The 16,827-nt window shown below is 45.0% G+C and overlaps 1 pseudogene across 1 annotated transcript; it reads left to right on the top strand.

The window, feature by feature from the left end:
- Nucleotides 1-12,252: 12,252 nt before the first annotated feature.
- On the top strand, nt 12,253-12,599 carry LOC309796642 (protein kish-A-like; annotated as a pseudogene). Its single transcript has one exon. The product of its transcript is annotated as a protein kish-A-like (transcript).
- The last annotated feature ends 4,228 nt before the right edge of the window (nt 12,600-16,827 follow it).

The following is a 16,827-nucleotide window of genomic DNA, read 5'->3' on the forward strand; positions in this document are numbered from 1 at the left end:
CAATGGAATATTACTCAGCCTTAAAAAGGAACGAAATTGGGTCATTGGTAGAGACGCGGATGGATCTAGAGACTGTCATACCGAGTGAAGTAAGTCAGAAAGAAAAACAAGTAAGGTATATTAATGCATATGTGCGGAACCTACGGATGAACTGGTTTGCAGGGCAGAAACTGGGACACAGATGTACAGAACAAACATATGGACACCAAGGGGGGAAAGTGGCCCCGGGGGAGGGGGTGGTGGTGGTGTGATGAATTGGGAGATTGGGATTGACATATATACACTAACATGTATAAAATGGATAACTAATAAGAGCCTGCTGTTTAAAAAAATAAATAAAATAAAATTCAAAAAAAGAAAAATGAAACTGGACCACCTGGCCCATGTACTATGTGTTCAATGATATGCTTTTAACTTTTAAAGGATACAACTGGTATTACACAACCACACTTTGTGGTGACCATGAATTCCCAAACTTGTTCTCTAAAAATCAATATCACACTTCCCTGGTGGTGTAGTGGTTAAGAATCTGCCTGCCAATGCAGGGGACACGGGTTCGAGCCCTGGTCCGGGAAGATCCCACATGCCGCGGAGCCACTAAGCCCGTGTGCCACAATTACTGAGCCTGCGCTCTAGAGCCCAAGAGCCACAACTGCTGAGCCCGCGTGCTACAGTTACTGAAGCCTGCACACCTAGAGCCCGTGCTCCACAACAAGAGAAGCCACCTCAATGAGAAGACTGCACACCACAAGGAAGAGTAGCCCCCGCTCGCTGCAACTAGAGAAAGCACGCGCGCAGCAACGAAGACCCAATGTAGCCAAAAATAAATAAATAAATAAATAAATAAATAAAATTTTTAAAGGTGACATTTAAAAATAAAACAATAAAAATCAATATCAATTCTGATGATAATAAAAAATGCAGAAATAATGTACAAAAGTAAATGTTGTTATCAAACAAATTAAATTCAAATTGAATCTCACAAAATGTGAAACAGATGACTACAGGTAAACTAGATGTGAAATATCAACTTGGTAAACCATTTTAATGAATATGAAAAATAGCACAATAGGCGAAATGTATGGTCTCTAAATGGGCTTTTTTATTTCTTAAAGTTGTTCTGAAAAAGAACATGTTTAGGCTTGAAGTATTAACTCGTAGATCACACTTACATTGCATATCTTGGATTCAGTACATTTATTTGCAATAGACCAAAGTATTAGAATAAAGTAATAGCTAGTATAAGGTGGTGTGAATATGGTACTAAATTAGGAATCACATGGTGTAGGTTCCAAATTCAGGCTCTCTAGCTATCCAGAGGTATTAACTTTGGGCCAGATACATCTACTCTTTTGCCTCTGTTTTCTCATCCATAAAACTTTGGGGTGGGATTTGGAGAGTCCCAACTATTAAGTCCCAAGACTTAATAGTCCTCATGGAAAAGAAATAGAACATTAGAAACTACCTAGTTATCCAAACAAAAGGAAACTGGTTAAATAAATTATGGTATTTTCATATGATGGAATGGTATATTGCCAATGAGAAGCACATTCTCAAAGAACATTTACTAATATTAGAAATGCTTGTGAAATGCTTGCTTCTTAAAGGGGGGTAAGATTCAAAGCAGAAAAATACAGCATAATCTTAACTTTGAGAGCAGAAGGAAACATACCAATGGTTATCTCTATGTCACTATCTCTGGGTGGCAAAATTATCTTCATTAGACTTCTCTATATTTGTTAAGATTCTCTACAATAAAGCTTAGACTTTATAATCAAAAGAAAATAACAAAGGCAACTGAAATTTTATTTTTAAGACAAGTTTTTGTATATCAACTGATCTTTTAAACTAGTATGAGTAAAGCTACTGACAATTCCACTAAGATTTCTCAGTTAATTTGCAAAATTCTAATTGATTCCTTTAGGTGTATGCATAGCCTTCAGAGGCAATTTTTAACACATTATAATATTTAGAAGTTTTTTGAAGATTATGCTCCCAAGGTGCAAGGAGCTAAGTTGCCATGAACTTACCAGATAAGGCATAGTTCACAATGGTGAGGGCTGAAACCTGTGTCTCACATGACAGCTAGTGCAAAGAATATACACAGCAAAACAGGGCAGATTACAATGGCCAGATCATTCCGATTTTTTTAGCAAAACTGTGCGTCAGTACACTGAACAATTACTTTCTAAATCTTCTGCCCAGGACTCTAAAAAGCAGCCCTTCTACTCTCCTAGGCAAACTTTAGAGACTACAAAGTCGGCCCGTTGGGGGATAATACCACCAAAATGTGCCCCATCGCCCAGCACTTGCTGCAGGCAGGCTTGAAACTGAATCGAGCCCATGCTCTGCTTTATAAAACAATGCGTAGAAAAGTTGCTTGTAAAATCTCTACTTGTAAACATTGAACCAGTTGACCACTTCGTGTCATAAAACCCCAGAGCAGTCCTAATTCGGGGAGAACCGGGTAGAAGAGGGAGGGAAGCGATCCCCAGCAGACTAAACTAGGGTCTTTTCTACCGAACGACCGTGCTCAACCATACTGCCGGCGGGGTGGGTCCTGGAGCTCACACCGAAGGACTCCCCTGCTTTACAGCGGTCCTCACATTTTGCAGTGTTCTGACTCCCGCATCTGCCCTCTTGAAGCAAAGAACAGGCTCCATGCGCGGGAATTTCTCCACACACACATCTTTATTTTCTTTCTCCTCATTCTGCATATTTACTATAAAACAACGAGGCTGCCCAATCTGTCTTTGGTCAAACGCAGTTACGATCTAAGCCTCAAAATCAACGTCTCAGTCTCAAAAGATGTTACAATGAATCAACTCGCTAGTTTGTCAATTCTTTAAACTCAAAATTCTATATAAAATTTTGGTGGTGAGCATGCTGTAGGGTATACAGAAGTAGAAATGTAATGTTGTACACATGAAACGTATAATGTTATAAACCAATGTTACCTCAATGAAAAGCAAACCTAAAAAGAAATAAAAATAAAGTTGTAACGTTAAAAAAAAATTCTATATAACGTCTGAGAGTCTTGGTCCTTCCTGGACCCCTACCTCCTCCGACAGGGAAAGAGAAAGGATGATGGATCAACTTGTCCCAGAAAGTCAGCACCAAGTACTTAAAAAATAAGTAGCCAAATCTCAAAAGCTCACACGTTCTGGCATCCTGGGAGAGACGGTGGGAAACACACCCCACCCCCTGCAGCGCTGCTGCAGTTTTAGGTTGCCAAATGCAGACTCACTCTTCCAGCAAAGCCAATCCCCTCCTCCAAAGAGTGTCCCAGCCGCTAAGCCAAATCGCTTTCCTGGAGCAACAAGCAGTGCTCAGCAGCTGCTTGTGGCGCATGCACACGAGGCCTTGAAAAAAAGGTCAAAGGAAAAACCGCTGCTGCACAGAACTGCTCTGGAGCTAAAGCGTGGCACACCGCCCTCTGGAGGGCGCAGGAAACAACCGCGGTGGCCCACCCTCCCGCGTGAGGACGGCTGTTCTACGGCCACTAGAGGTCCTGTAAGGAAACACCGCCCTCATGCAGGAAACGAGGCCGGGCCTCACCACGTGCTGGCGCCACGAGAACCCCGGGGACGGAGCCAGCTATGGGTCACCTCAAGTCCCAGGGACGCCATGAACCCTGGAGGCCTGAAAGCCCCAGGATCCCCTCCATCCCCCAGGACGCCATGAACTCTGCACACACCTCGAGCCCCAAGATCCTCTCAAGCCCCTGGGACGCCATGAACCCTGCGCCCCGCTGCAAGCCCCAGATCACCTCAAGCCTCTGGGACGCCATGAACCGTGGGATCCCGGAAGCCCCAGATCCCCTCGTGCGCCTGGGATGCCATGAACACGTGGACCCCGGAAGCTCCAGATCGCCTCAAGCCTCAGGGACGCCATGAACCTTGGGACGCCGGAAGCCGCAGATCCCCTCGTGCCCCTGGGATGCCATGAACACGTGGACCCCGGAAGCTCCAGATTGCCTCAAGCCTCAGGGACGCCACGAACCCCAGGGACCCCAGAAGCCCCAGATTACCTCAAGCCCCTGGGAGACCATGAACCCCGGGACCCCTGAAGCCCCAAATCACCTCAGATCTCAGGGACGCCACGAACCCCGGGTACACCCTGAGTTCCTGGGATGCCTCGAGCCTCAGGGACGCCCTGGACCCGGGGCTAGACTCTGCCCGCAACACCTGGGTTCCCACGCGCGGCCTGACCAAGCTGGGACCGCAGCCGAGAGGCCACCACCTGACGCGCCGTGGCTGATTAACAGCCGCTCCCGCGGTCACCTGTGCAGCCCTCTAGGTGGGCTGGGTTCGAAAGCCGTTAGAGCCTTTCCCCGGGCGGGGTGAGGAGAGGCAGAAGCTATTGGGAAAGCTTCGGGGAGGGCCCCTTACCCTGCTCCTCAGACATCGTGAGGCGGGGAGCCCAGCTCTGAGTGCCTCAGGCTCGCCGTCTGCGCTGCGTCCGGGTCGCGACTGTGCACACCGGAAGCGGAAGCGGGCGAACAGAAGGCGCGAAAAACCTCCGAGGTTTCTGCGGCTGCGCAGTAGCGCCTGGGCGTGCGCACTCGCCTGCAAGGGAGGGGGGGGCCGAATGCGCGACGGGAAGTGTGGTGCCTTGCCTCCCTCACTTTCTACCTATATGTAGATGTTTTTAAGTGTACTTTTTTCCACACATACAAAAAGCAATGTGAACTGGTAGCCACCAGGGTAATTCCACCCTTTCCAAAATGTTCTTCACATACAACACAGCATAGAAAAAGTGTAGAATGTAAGAGATTTGAGTTCAGACTTTGTCTAAGGTTTTCCGGGGTTTGTACTCGTATCCAACACCAGCTTTGGGAACAAATCCGGGAATAATCCAACTTTCGAAATGTGCCCTTAATAAGGCCCACTAAATCTGTGCCACCCTGCCCTTCAGCTGCACCACTCTCTATTTGCCATTTTCCACTGTAAGAAGTCAGTATTACTGTCCATATTAAAGATGAGAAAACTGAGGCTTAGGTAGTTTCATTAACTTGCTCAAAGCCACAAGGCTAGTGGCAGAGTTATCATTTGAACACATGTATTACCCCCACCCCATAGCACATGCTCACATCCCCTGTTATTCTACCTCCTGCTCAATTGCTTCTGGAACTTTCTCACATCCCTTGAAGCCTGGTCCAGTAGGACATCTGTTCTAATAAATCCTACACCAAGACACTTTCCTACAGCCCCCTGGTAAGGAATGAGTAGCTCCTTCTCTAGGATGCCACAGTGGGTTCCCGTCACCTCCTTTTAGCACTTAAGTCACTTTGCCTGTTATTAGAAATCTTTGTAGACAGTCTTCTCGCCTAAGTTCCTGGAGAGAAGCACCACGTCTTATTTATATTTAAATGGCACTTCCTTCACAAGGTTCTAAGAATTAAATGTTATAAAATATAGAGCACCCACCACAGTGCCTGGAATTTTGGTTCCGTTTCACTGTGGCAGTTATACAGTGACTCTTGGCACTGTGCATCTCCTCATTTGGGGGGCAAAGTGAGAGAGAGTTTCTTCACTCGTAAGTTTCTACCCACTCCTTGGATAGAAATGTAGAGTTGCTTCACTGGGGTATGGGAGTGTAAATATGTGTAAGAGGGTGCACAGGAAAGCTGAGTAATAGAAAGGATGCACTATGCTGGTGTTAAAATCAAACACAAACAGAAACCGGTCTTGAAAGTTCCCTGAGCATACAAAACCAGTTTAGTCACACAGGCAAAGCTTAATTTAGTTTATTTTGCAAGGCAAGTGAGGCTAACTTAACCTGGGTCACTTCTTGCTTATGCCTCTGAAAATCACAAGTGAAACTTAAGTTATTCCCCCAAATTGATGAGGTGACCACTAACCAATTCCCTTTCATTTAAGAAAATTCTAATATTATAACCAATCACTGTGAAGAAAATCACTGCCTCCACACTACATAAGCTGCTTTATAGCAATATACTTCTGAGTCTCATTCCATGTTTTAGTTTCAGTGCTCCTGGTTTGCAAACTGTCCTTTTGGTGTGCGCAAAATAAATTTTTTACTAATGACTGCCTCAGTGATTCATCGGTTTCACTTTTTTTTTTCTGAACTTTTGACACTGGTACTCCCTTTCAACTTCACATTCACCCTTTAGCCTGCTCTGTGGAAATTGATATGGACTCTTAATTCTTCCCTTTGCCAGTAGCACAGTTTAAGCTTCTTTCAGTAGGAGGTGCTGGAGAGAGATTGTAGAGGGAACAAGTTTTATCCTACAAGGCATATTGCCGGCAAGTTCCAGAGGGTCGATTTGCAGCAAGTTCCACCAGTACAGCAGCACAGTGATTTGTATCATTCAGTCATAGTTGTGCCCTCTTGGGCCCACTATCAGCCCTAGAGGTAGTAACTGTTCCTCACAGCTGTTATTCCCATATTCTTTAGAGTTTTCTTTTTTTCTTACTAGCCAATCCCTCATTACTCCAATCCACTCTTATACTTAATACATCTTTGTATTAAACTTTCTCTGTTCCAATTATTGTGTGATTTTTTTTCTCTTCGTCGTACACACAGACTGATCCACTCACCCAATGTACCCAACGTCTGTTCCTGGAATGTAACCGAACATCCAGCAGATGCTCGACAACCCCTTCACTTTCATTTCTAGTCAGACCTCTCCCTTCTTTCACTTGACCCCTCTTCTCCAAGAAGGGACACAGACGGGAAGGTGGAAACGCTTCCTTAGCCATGGTTCTCTCCTAAGGCCAGCATTCTTCTTCTAGTCTACCTAAGCTGCATCACCCTGACTGAGTAGGGTGGAACATAGTGCCCAGGAGACCTTGCAGATATGGGAGAAGTGGGAGGAGACGCTGGTAGTGCCATCAACCTAAGCTTAGGTATGAGCTGAGCCACCGTCCCTACAGAAGAGGATGTCTTTCTTTCCTTCTTTCTTTCTTTCTCTTTCTTTCTTTTATTTTGGCTGTGACGGGTCTTAGTTGCAGCACGCAGGATCTTCATTGCGGCATGCGGGATCTTTAGTTGAGGCATGCGGACTTCTTAGTTGCAGCATGCAAACTCTTAGTTGCAGCATGCATGTGGGATCTAATTCCAAGACCAGGGATCGAACCTGGGCCCCCTGCATTGGGAGTGTGGAGTCATACCCACTGGACCACCAGTGAAGTCACCAGGTTGTAGTAGTTTTGAGGGAGTTGGCTGGATGGAGTTTTGATGGATGGTTCGATCCCTGGTCCGGGAACTAGATCCCACGTGCATGCCACAACGAAGAGTTCCAGTGCCGCTACTAAACATGCCACAATGAAGATTCCACGTGCCGCAACTAAGACCCAGTGCAGCCTAAATACATAAATAAACTACTGCAACCCTGATGACCAACCAGGCACATGAAAAGATGCTCAACATGACTAAGCATCAGGGAAATGCAAATCAAAAGCACAATGAGATGTCACCTCGCACCTGTCAGAACAGCTATCATCAAAAAGAACACAAATAACAAATGTTGGCAAGAACGTGGAGAAAAGAGAACCCTCGAACACTGTTGGTGGGAATGTAGATTGGTGCAGCCACTGTGGAAAACAGTATGGAGGTTTCTTAAAAAACTAAAAATAGAGCCACCATATGACCCAGCAATTCCACTCCTGGGTATATACCCGAAAGAAACAAAAACACTAATTCGAAAAGATACATGCACCCCAATGTTCATAGCAGCATTATTTACAATTGCCAAGATATGGAAGCAACCTAAGTGTCCATCGATGCATGAATGGATAAAGAAGATGTGGGATATAGATAGATAGATAGAGATGAATACTCTTCAGCCATAAGAAAGAATGAAATTTTGCCATTTGGAACAATATAGATGGACTTGGAGGGTATTATGCTAAGTGAAATAAGTCAGACAGAGAAAGACAAACACTGTACGACGTCACTTATATGTGGAATCTAAAAATACAACAAACTAGTGAATATAACAAAAAAGAAGCAGACTCACAGAAATAGAGAACAAACTAGTGGTTACCAGTGGGGAGAGGGAAGGATGGAGGGGCAATAGAGGAGCAGGGAATTAATGGGTACAAACTATTATGTATAAAATAAGCTACAAGGATATATTGTACAACACAAGGAATATAACAAATATTTTACAATAACTATACGCGGAGGGTAACCTTTAAAAATTGGGCATCACTATACTGTACACCTGTAACTTACATAATATTGTACTTCAACTATACCTCAATAAAAAATTAAAATTAAAACACAAAAAACCCAAAATGAAGTAATTGATTATATTCAATTCAAATTATTTAATTTTAAATAAATAAATTTTAAAATTATTGATCCAGCAAACAAACAACAACAACAACAAAAAAAAACCAATGCAACCCGGGGACGGATCTCACAAGGCAGTACTGAAGGTTGCCAATCAGCCTGAAACGCTGGGGGCTGCAGAGCCCAGGTGTGGAACCTCACACCTGACCAAGACCTCTGCCCTGCGTCCTTGCTGCCCCCTCCCAACTCCCACCCCACGGGGCCATGACGGGGCTGTTGGATCCAAGGCCTTAAGAACACTTCCCAGTGTGGGGGGCGGGGGAGGGCTGGCAACAACACAGGAACAAGTTTGACCAACTTACATTCTCTTTGTAGAGACAGGGAAAGGCCCAAGAGAGAAAGAGAGCACGGCCTGCGTCCCAGCGGTTGTGAAACTGGATCCCATTGGGTCATTAACGCCGAGATGTGTGTGTGCGCACGCATGCGTATACGTGCACGTGGGGGGGGATGTGCGCGAGGGAGATGGGGGTACGATGGGGCTATGATGGGGGCTGAGAATAGGAAAGACACTCGAGGGAGGACACAGGGGTAAATAAGAGCCAACCCCTCTCCACTGCTGTGTGACCTACAAAGAGGTGGTGGCGTCGGGCGAGGAAAGTGTGACAACAGCTTGTGTGCCTCCCAGGCCGAGCCTGGGCCTGGGACCCCGGGTCCGGGCAGCAGTGCGGCGCCCCCCCCCCCCGCCCCAGGTGGTGGCACAGGACTCGGGGCCTCTCCTCACGTGCCTTCTTTCTGGCGGCGACTCGAGCCCCACGTGGCTTCCTGGCCACGGTGCGTGACTCCTGGGCGCCTGGGTGGGGTGGGGAGACCCGTCCACACCCAATCACACTTTCGTGCCAAGAAGTGGCCGCAGCGCCTGCCGCCCTCCCCGTCGGGCCCGGAACTTTCTGCTCCTGAGCGCGGTGCGTCCGGGTCGGCAGCGTGGAACCCAGATGGCCGGCGGTCGAGGCTTCTGGGTGCCTTCCTGGGTTCTTCCCCGGCCCGAAAGCTCACCTAAGACCCCTGCCAAAAGCTGGCCTTCCCAGACCTCGGGCGATCTGCAAAGTAACCGCTAGTATCATTTGAAAGGAAAAGGTGGTTGTGCTGGACCGTCTGTGGGCTGTGCTGAACCCAACAAACAACTCGGGCCGCCCTCAGAGGGACGCCTACGCCTCTGAGAAGAGCTCAGAAAAGGTGGAATGAAATCGCTGGAGTCGCCCCCAAGCACAATACGTGGATGGGATGACATGGAGGGCACAGCGCACCGTGGACGATCGGTTCCCTTTGCTGAGAGCTCTCCTCCCCACCCCCGATAACTGCCAGAATGATCTATCTAGAATCCAGGTCTGCTTGTGTGACCCCGCGCCACCCCCCAGTTTATAATTAATAGCTTCCACAGCACAGCCCTTGAGAGCCATCCAAAGCTGACCCAAGGGCCTTCCTGTTCCAAGCCTCCTTCAGCTCTCCAGGACCCATGTTGAAATTCACTTTAAGAATGAATTAAAATCTTCTTTAATATCAAGGCCACACGGCTGCTTTCCTGGGGCTCCAGTGTATCAGGAGTGAGCTGTGAACAGGATATGGAAGAGGGAGCAGCAGTGGAGGGAGAGGCAATGCTGGAATAAAGGGACAGTTCCTGCACCCATTGTGTCAAGCTGCTTCCCATCCTCCATCTCCCCGACTTCTCACACCCCTGGAAGGAAGTAGTGATCCTCGCCTCTGAGAATTTAGCAAAGTCCCACAGACAGAAATCAGCAGAGGAGGGGAATCTAACCCTGAGTCCCTTGGGTACATCTTTCTCTCTCCGACCTCTTTGTAACATACCTGGAAAGAAGCTGATGCTTTGGGACCAAGAAAGTGCTTCAAAAGGAGAGACCAGGAAAACACTGAGGGGTCCTTTGTGGACAGGGTAAAGCCAGGAGGAGCCTGCCCTGAGGATGTTAGGCCCCAGCACACCCAGCGGCCTGTAGAGACCCCCGCATCAGGGCTCCCCACAATGGAGCACTGGAGATCCTCCACTGGGGCTCAGGGGAACACTATAGAAGATTATCTGCTATTTAATGTAATCCTCTTCTGTTAAATTTCAGATTTTGTACTATTTTATAACATGCACAGGAGTACGTGTATTGACCTTTCCCTGAGGGGCGGCCCCATCCTGGACTCTCGTGGCTTCCCAGGGCTGAGCCCTCACTGGCTGCTGCCCCATTACACTGCAGGCTGTGAGGATTGCTTCATAAGCCTCTGAACCATCTCTTCAAGCTCCATGAATTATCCCACACCACAGCAAAGAGAGGCTGACGACAACTGGACCCTCCCCCTATCCGGCCCAATGGCAATGTCTAATAGTCTCCATCTTTACTGGTCTCTAGAATCCCACCGGCAGCAGCTCAAGCCCTCCTCCTTTTTCTGAGCCTGAGGGCCTCACACGTACATCCCACCCTAGCCAGTCCTCCCGCCCCTAGCTCTCCCTCTGGGCCAGTTCTCCTCCAGACACCTCCCCTCCCCTTCCTTCTTGTCTGTATCAAGAGAAGGGCTCCTTGTGTCTGAGGGCAAGCCCTCTGTCTACACACCAGAAACCCCAGGCCCTTTTCCCTGTCTGGAATGCCAGAGCACGGCCAGCCTACCCCAAAGGAAAACAACCACCCCTGGCCAAAGGCTTACTTCACCCCTTTAGGTACCTGTGTTCGTCTTTGGCTACCCAATTACTCCAGTTGCTGGAGGAAAGATGTGACAGTGTGATTCTGAGGCATTTCTCATCCCTTCGGTACCCCACTCACACTTCTGCTAGAGTCGCTCCTGAAATATCAGAATGCCCCTGAGATTCGCTTGCTGTCACTCTACAGTTCCCATTCTAACTTTGAAATGAAAAATTATGTCCAGTCTAACCTGGGGAGGCTTTCAAAGAAACAGGTCAGTAGCCCAAGGTAACTGAAAACAAATTCTAATATTTACTTGTTTTTACATATTCATTGAAGGGGCCACAAATCATAAACTGCTCCTAACTCCTGAAATCCCCGTCCTTCACAGCTCTCAGCCCTCACGTCTGCCCACTCCCAGCCTCCCATGCTATGAAGCACTGATATAACGTGTCCTTGCCACGTTCTCTACCTTATACTTTTCATCCCATCCCTTAAGCTTCAACTATCATCTTTACATGCATGATGATCAAATATGTGTGTGAGACCAAGAATGCTGGTTGTCTACAAAATCAGTTCTCCTTTTCTCAGATTAAGAGCCTTTTGACTGGGCATGCAGCCACCGAGTTAAAAGACTCCCCAGAGCCTAGGAGTGGCTGAATGTGAACATGGATGTGATGGCAAGAGTTAGAACAACCATATTGGGCCAGGAGATGGAAGCCACATGCTGAGGAAAGCAGAACAAGATGAGAGGAGTGCAGATCCCTGATATATGTGGGACACCTCCTACTACCAACATGAAACAAGACAGGAGTACGTTTGTATCTTTTTGAGAGTCCTGAGATTTGGGGTCTCTCTGTTAAAGTACCCAAACCGATATCCTAACTAATGCAATAACTGAAGGAGAGAGGAGGGAGGCATTTTTACCCCTCTGTGCTTTCCTTTCCTTGCAACGCCCATCCCTCCAGGGATTTTTTTTTTTTAATCATTCTTGGAACAGGGGCAGCAGAGGATGGAAAATCCACGTCCTGAGAAGACTTCTCCCACAGAGGGACCTGGCTTCCATGCAGCTCCCCGAAAGGGCCGTGCAAGCTGCTCCACAGCTCTGGGCTAACCAGCTTCTCATGCTCCTACAGGCAAAAGGCCAGGGGAGAATGGATCTTCCTCTAACTATGCCACTCCCCGTGTAGCTCCCTCTTCCTTTCTCTTTCACGTTTTCTCTTCATGGTTACAAAGCCCTCTCCCATCCCCACCGAACCCTACTTCCTCCATTAAAAAACATCCTCTCTGGATGTGGCTGGGGCTTCGCCGACCTATGTTTGCCATTTTCAATTTTTCAGAGTCTGGTGACTGTAATCTTGCTGCTTCTATGTACCTGTGCTTATATCCGATCCTTGGCACCCGGCCTCCTGGACAGAAATAAAGCTGGATTGTTGGGTATATTTTGGAAGGGTGCTAGAATTGGTGAACGGATGAGTCCTTATGTGGCAGCATGCTGTATTGTGATGGCCTTCAGCATCCTCTTCGTAAAGGAGCTTGGAAAAATGCCAGAATTCAGTTACCATCAGATTTAAATATTTAAAAAAGGACTTATCTGCTGAAAATAATGGAAAGAATGGTTAACCCTTTTATCTCTGAACACTGAATGAGATAAAGTTCCAGCGGCTGTTCTCTAATTTTGTTATTGGACCAATGTTCTATATTATTAGGATGTAACCATTTAATACTCAAGAGTTTCAATATGTCTGTAACAGTCAACCTCTGTACTGTCATGACAATATTACATTCTGCATATGTCATTCTGTTGTGTCAGATACCAGTTTTTAGTGAGGTATCTTTCAGGCACATAGTAGAAAACAAAATTGGTAAATTACTCAAGTTCCTTTCACTGTGATTTGGAAACGATAAACCTTTACAGAATAAGAGTTCTTTTTGGACTAGCTTTTTTTTTTTTTTTTTTTTGCGGTACGCGGGCCTCTCACCGTTGTGGCCTCTTCCGTTGCGGAGCTCAGGCTCCGGACGCGCAGGCTCAGTGGCCATGGCCCACGGGCCCACTGCGTCGCAGCATGTGGGATCTTCCTGGACTGGGGCACGAACCCGCGTCCCCTGCATCAGCAGGCGGACTCTCAACCACTGCGCCACCAGGGAAGCCCTGGACTAGCTTTTTTATTGAAGAAAAAAAGGTCCAATTTGTGTTGGTAAGGACTGCATTCATATTTAATAATGCCTGCTTTTCCTCTGGTCACACCATTTTGAGCATTAACCAGAGTACCTCTATTCTTAGCAAACTGTAGTTTATTACAGGTGTTTAAACTATTTAAAACAAGCCTATGCAGTTCTTAAGGAGGAAGATAAATGAGATGTGACTTGAGAGTACGATTGAGAAGATGTTCCTATTTAACATAAAAGAATTCAGAATACTTGATTGGTGTTATCGTCTCTGAAACCTCTGGTTAAGTATGGATGTCTTAAGCATAAATTTGACCAGCCAACAGTCATTCTCTGAATAAGACTATATGCTTAGAGTAAAAAGAGCTAAACAGAACAATTACATAATGGTACTCTTGTATGTGTTTTTCACTTTTTTTGTGTTAGATCTCTACATTTTAATTACTCCAAAATGCAAACTCTGTTTTTGTTTTGAATACAGTACTTTAAATCTAGTTTATGTTTTGTCTACCAGCTTGAACAGGAATCTTGTGTAACTTAGTAAGTGATGATAAAGTTTTCAAATCTACTTACCATATGCCATGGCATAAATGTCTTTGAGCTTTGATGATAAAGGAAGACCTTCAGTAATTTTCATCAAGGCAAGAGGAACGTTGGAAATGTGACTTGTAAATTTTGTAGTAGAGCAGTTATTACACATTTATGGTTAACATTTCTTAAGGTTCAACCAAAATTCAGTTAAAATTTCAAAGCGAAGGAGAACTTCTTAGCTAAAAATTGCCATTATAAATAGTATTAGATATTGTTGGCAGCTATTAATTCCCCATAAAAGGAATAAACCTTTTTTTTAAGAAAAGCAAACATCCTGTCTCTAACTTCCATATGGCTCTTGTCCTAGAAGACAGAAACATATCCTTTTATTTCCAGTAACTCATTGGTTGCGTCAGACCAGCATTTAAATTGTCTTCTAATACCCAGCAACGCTTCTCAAACTTGAGTGTACCAGAACTACCTGGAGGGCTTGTTAAAACACAGATTGCGGGGTTCCACTCCTAGCTTCTGATTCAGCATGTCTGATGTTTCTAACAAGTTCCCAGGTGGAGCTGATGCTACTGGTCCAGGACCACACAAAGACCCACATTTGATCTGTCTTTCAATACTGTGGCCACACTTGGCTATTGAGCACGTGAATGGGGCCAGGCTGAAATGAGATGTGCTCTGAGTGCAAAATACACATCCGGCTTTAAAGATGGCACACAAACAAAGAGAATGTAAACCATCTCTTTAATAATTTCATATTACTTACATGTTGAAATGATCATAGTTTGCATAGATTAAATAAACTATATTATTAAATTGATTTTACCTGATTATTTCTACATTTTATGTGGATATTGGGAATTTTAAAATTACCTATGTTGCTGGTATTACATTTCTTTTTTTTTTTTTTTTTTTTGAGGCAAGGAATACGACTTTATTTGGAAAGCCAGCAGACTGAGAAGATGGCAGACTAGTGTCTCCAACAACCATCTTCTGGCATTACATTTCTATTCGACAGCTTTCTAACAGACAATTACAGGGAGATATCAGATGGTAAAAAAGAAATATTGGGGATGATTAGGAATTTGAATACTGCATGAATGTAGGATGATAGAAGGGAACTGCTAATTTTTTTAATAAACTTTTAATTTTACAACAGTTTTAATTTACAGAAAAGTTATTAAGATAGTGGAGACAGTACCCACACCCATTTTCATCCATTATTAGTATTTTATATTGTGGTACATTCACAACTAATGAATCAATATTTGTGCATTGTTATTAACTAAAGCCTACACTGTATTCACATTTCCTTTTCTCCTTTCTCTGTTCCAGGATCCCATATTATGTTTACTCATCATGTCTCCTTGGGCTCCTCTAGACTGTGACAGATTCTCAGACTTTCCTTGTTTTTGATGACCTTGACAGTTTGGAGGAGGACTGGTTAGGTATGTGGCAGAATGTTCCCCAACTGGGATTTGTCTGATGATTTTCTTCGTGATGAAACTGGTGTCATGGGTTTTGGGGAGGAAAACCTCAGCGATAAGGGGCCATTCTCATGCTATCATATCAAGGGTACATACTATGAACAGGACTTCTCGCTGTTGATGTTGACCTTGATCACCTGGCTGAGGGTGTTTGTCAGGTCTCTCCCCTGGAGAGTTCCTCTTTTCCCTCCTTTCCATACTGCCCTCTTTGGAAGGAAGCACATACTTCTCTGCACAGCACACACTTAAGGAGTGGGGAGTAATGCTCCACCTCCTTGAGGGTGAGTGTCTACATAATTTGGCATTCTTCTGCGCAGATTTCTCTCTTCTCCCCTATTTACTTATTCAATCGTTGATTTACAGCAGTATGGACTCAGGGATATTTGTTATGCTTTGGGTTATAATCCAATACTGCTTTATTTTGTTGCTCAAACCGTTCCAGACTTCTTGGCCACTGGAAGCTCTTTCAGTTCGCTCCTGTGTCCCTTTGACATTCTCGTTGTTGTGCTTTCTTGGAGCACATCCTTCGACACTTACAAGATGCTCCAGGCTCAACTTGTATATTCCCCGTCCCAGTCCTAGAATCGGTCATTTCTCCAAGGAGCCCTGGTTCCTCTCATTACAGCATGGTGTTAGAAATGAATTATTAATTTTTAAAGTGTGATAATGGTACGGTCACATTTTTATAAGTTTATCTTTTAGATATACATACTGACCTATTTATACGTTAAATGATCTATCAGATTTGCTTCAAAACAACGTGGAAATGGGAGATGTGAGTGGGAGCGTGGATGAAACAAGATGGGTTATGAGCTGATAATTATTGGAGCTGGGTGGTGTCCCTTCACTGTCCTTATTTTCACATGTACTTGAAATGTACTACAATAAAGCTTTTTTAAAAAGTAGTTGATAGAGCTAATATTTGCTCATTGAGTCAGGTGTTTTACAGGAGCTATCAACAGCGAGCACAACTTTGACCTTCTATATTTATATTTTTAAATTCCAACTCCAAAGCATGAAAAAGGTGGCTCCTAAATAGGAGAGAAAAATATTAGCCTGGCTCAATAAAAATGGAACCACCCAGCAACAGGTTTGCAGACACAAGATATAAATTGTCAGTAGGACATGGGACAGCTTTGTTAAACTTAAGGGTTTACAGCTCACAGTTACATCTTCAAATCCTAGTTAAACACACACACACACACACACACGCATGCAAAACACCAACAGGTTTAGTGAAAGCACTTCGTTTGTGTCTCTGACAAATCTTTCAGTATATTCATAAAGATGAGGGATGTTTTCAATTCTCCTACAAGCCCAAAATCTCTGGGCCTAACTGCCTTTGCCCTGAGAGTCCTCTGGATCGGCCATCTCCCATTACTGTTCAGACACATCTGAGCTGCTCCATGGTGGTGGCGGGGAGCCACACTGCCTTAATGAAGTACAACATCAATAAAAATGATTTTCTTGTAAACTGGGAGAGGTACTGGAAACGGCCGTGTTTTTAAGAAGAAAATTTGCTTTTGTGTTTTTTTCCGTCAACCAACATCTAAGTATCTATTATGTAGGAGATAGTATGCTAAATCCTGGGAATACAATAATAAATAAAAGTATCAGCCCTGGAAGTGCTCATAGGAAAGAAACTTAGCGTTTCTGAAGTGGCATCTGGCAGCAAACTCGGGAAACAACAGACT

The sequence above is a fragment of the Mesoplodon mirus genome (genome assembly GCF_964341445.2).
Source record: "Mesoplodon mirus genome assembly, chromosome: X".
Lineage (NCBI taxonomy): Eukaryota > Metazoa > Chordata > Mammalia > Artiodactyla > Ziphiidae > Mesoplodon > Mesoplodon mirus.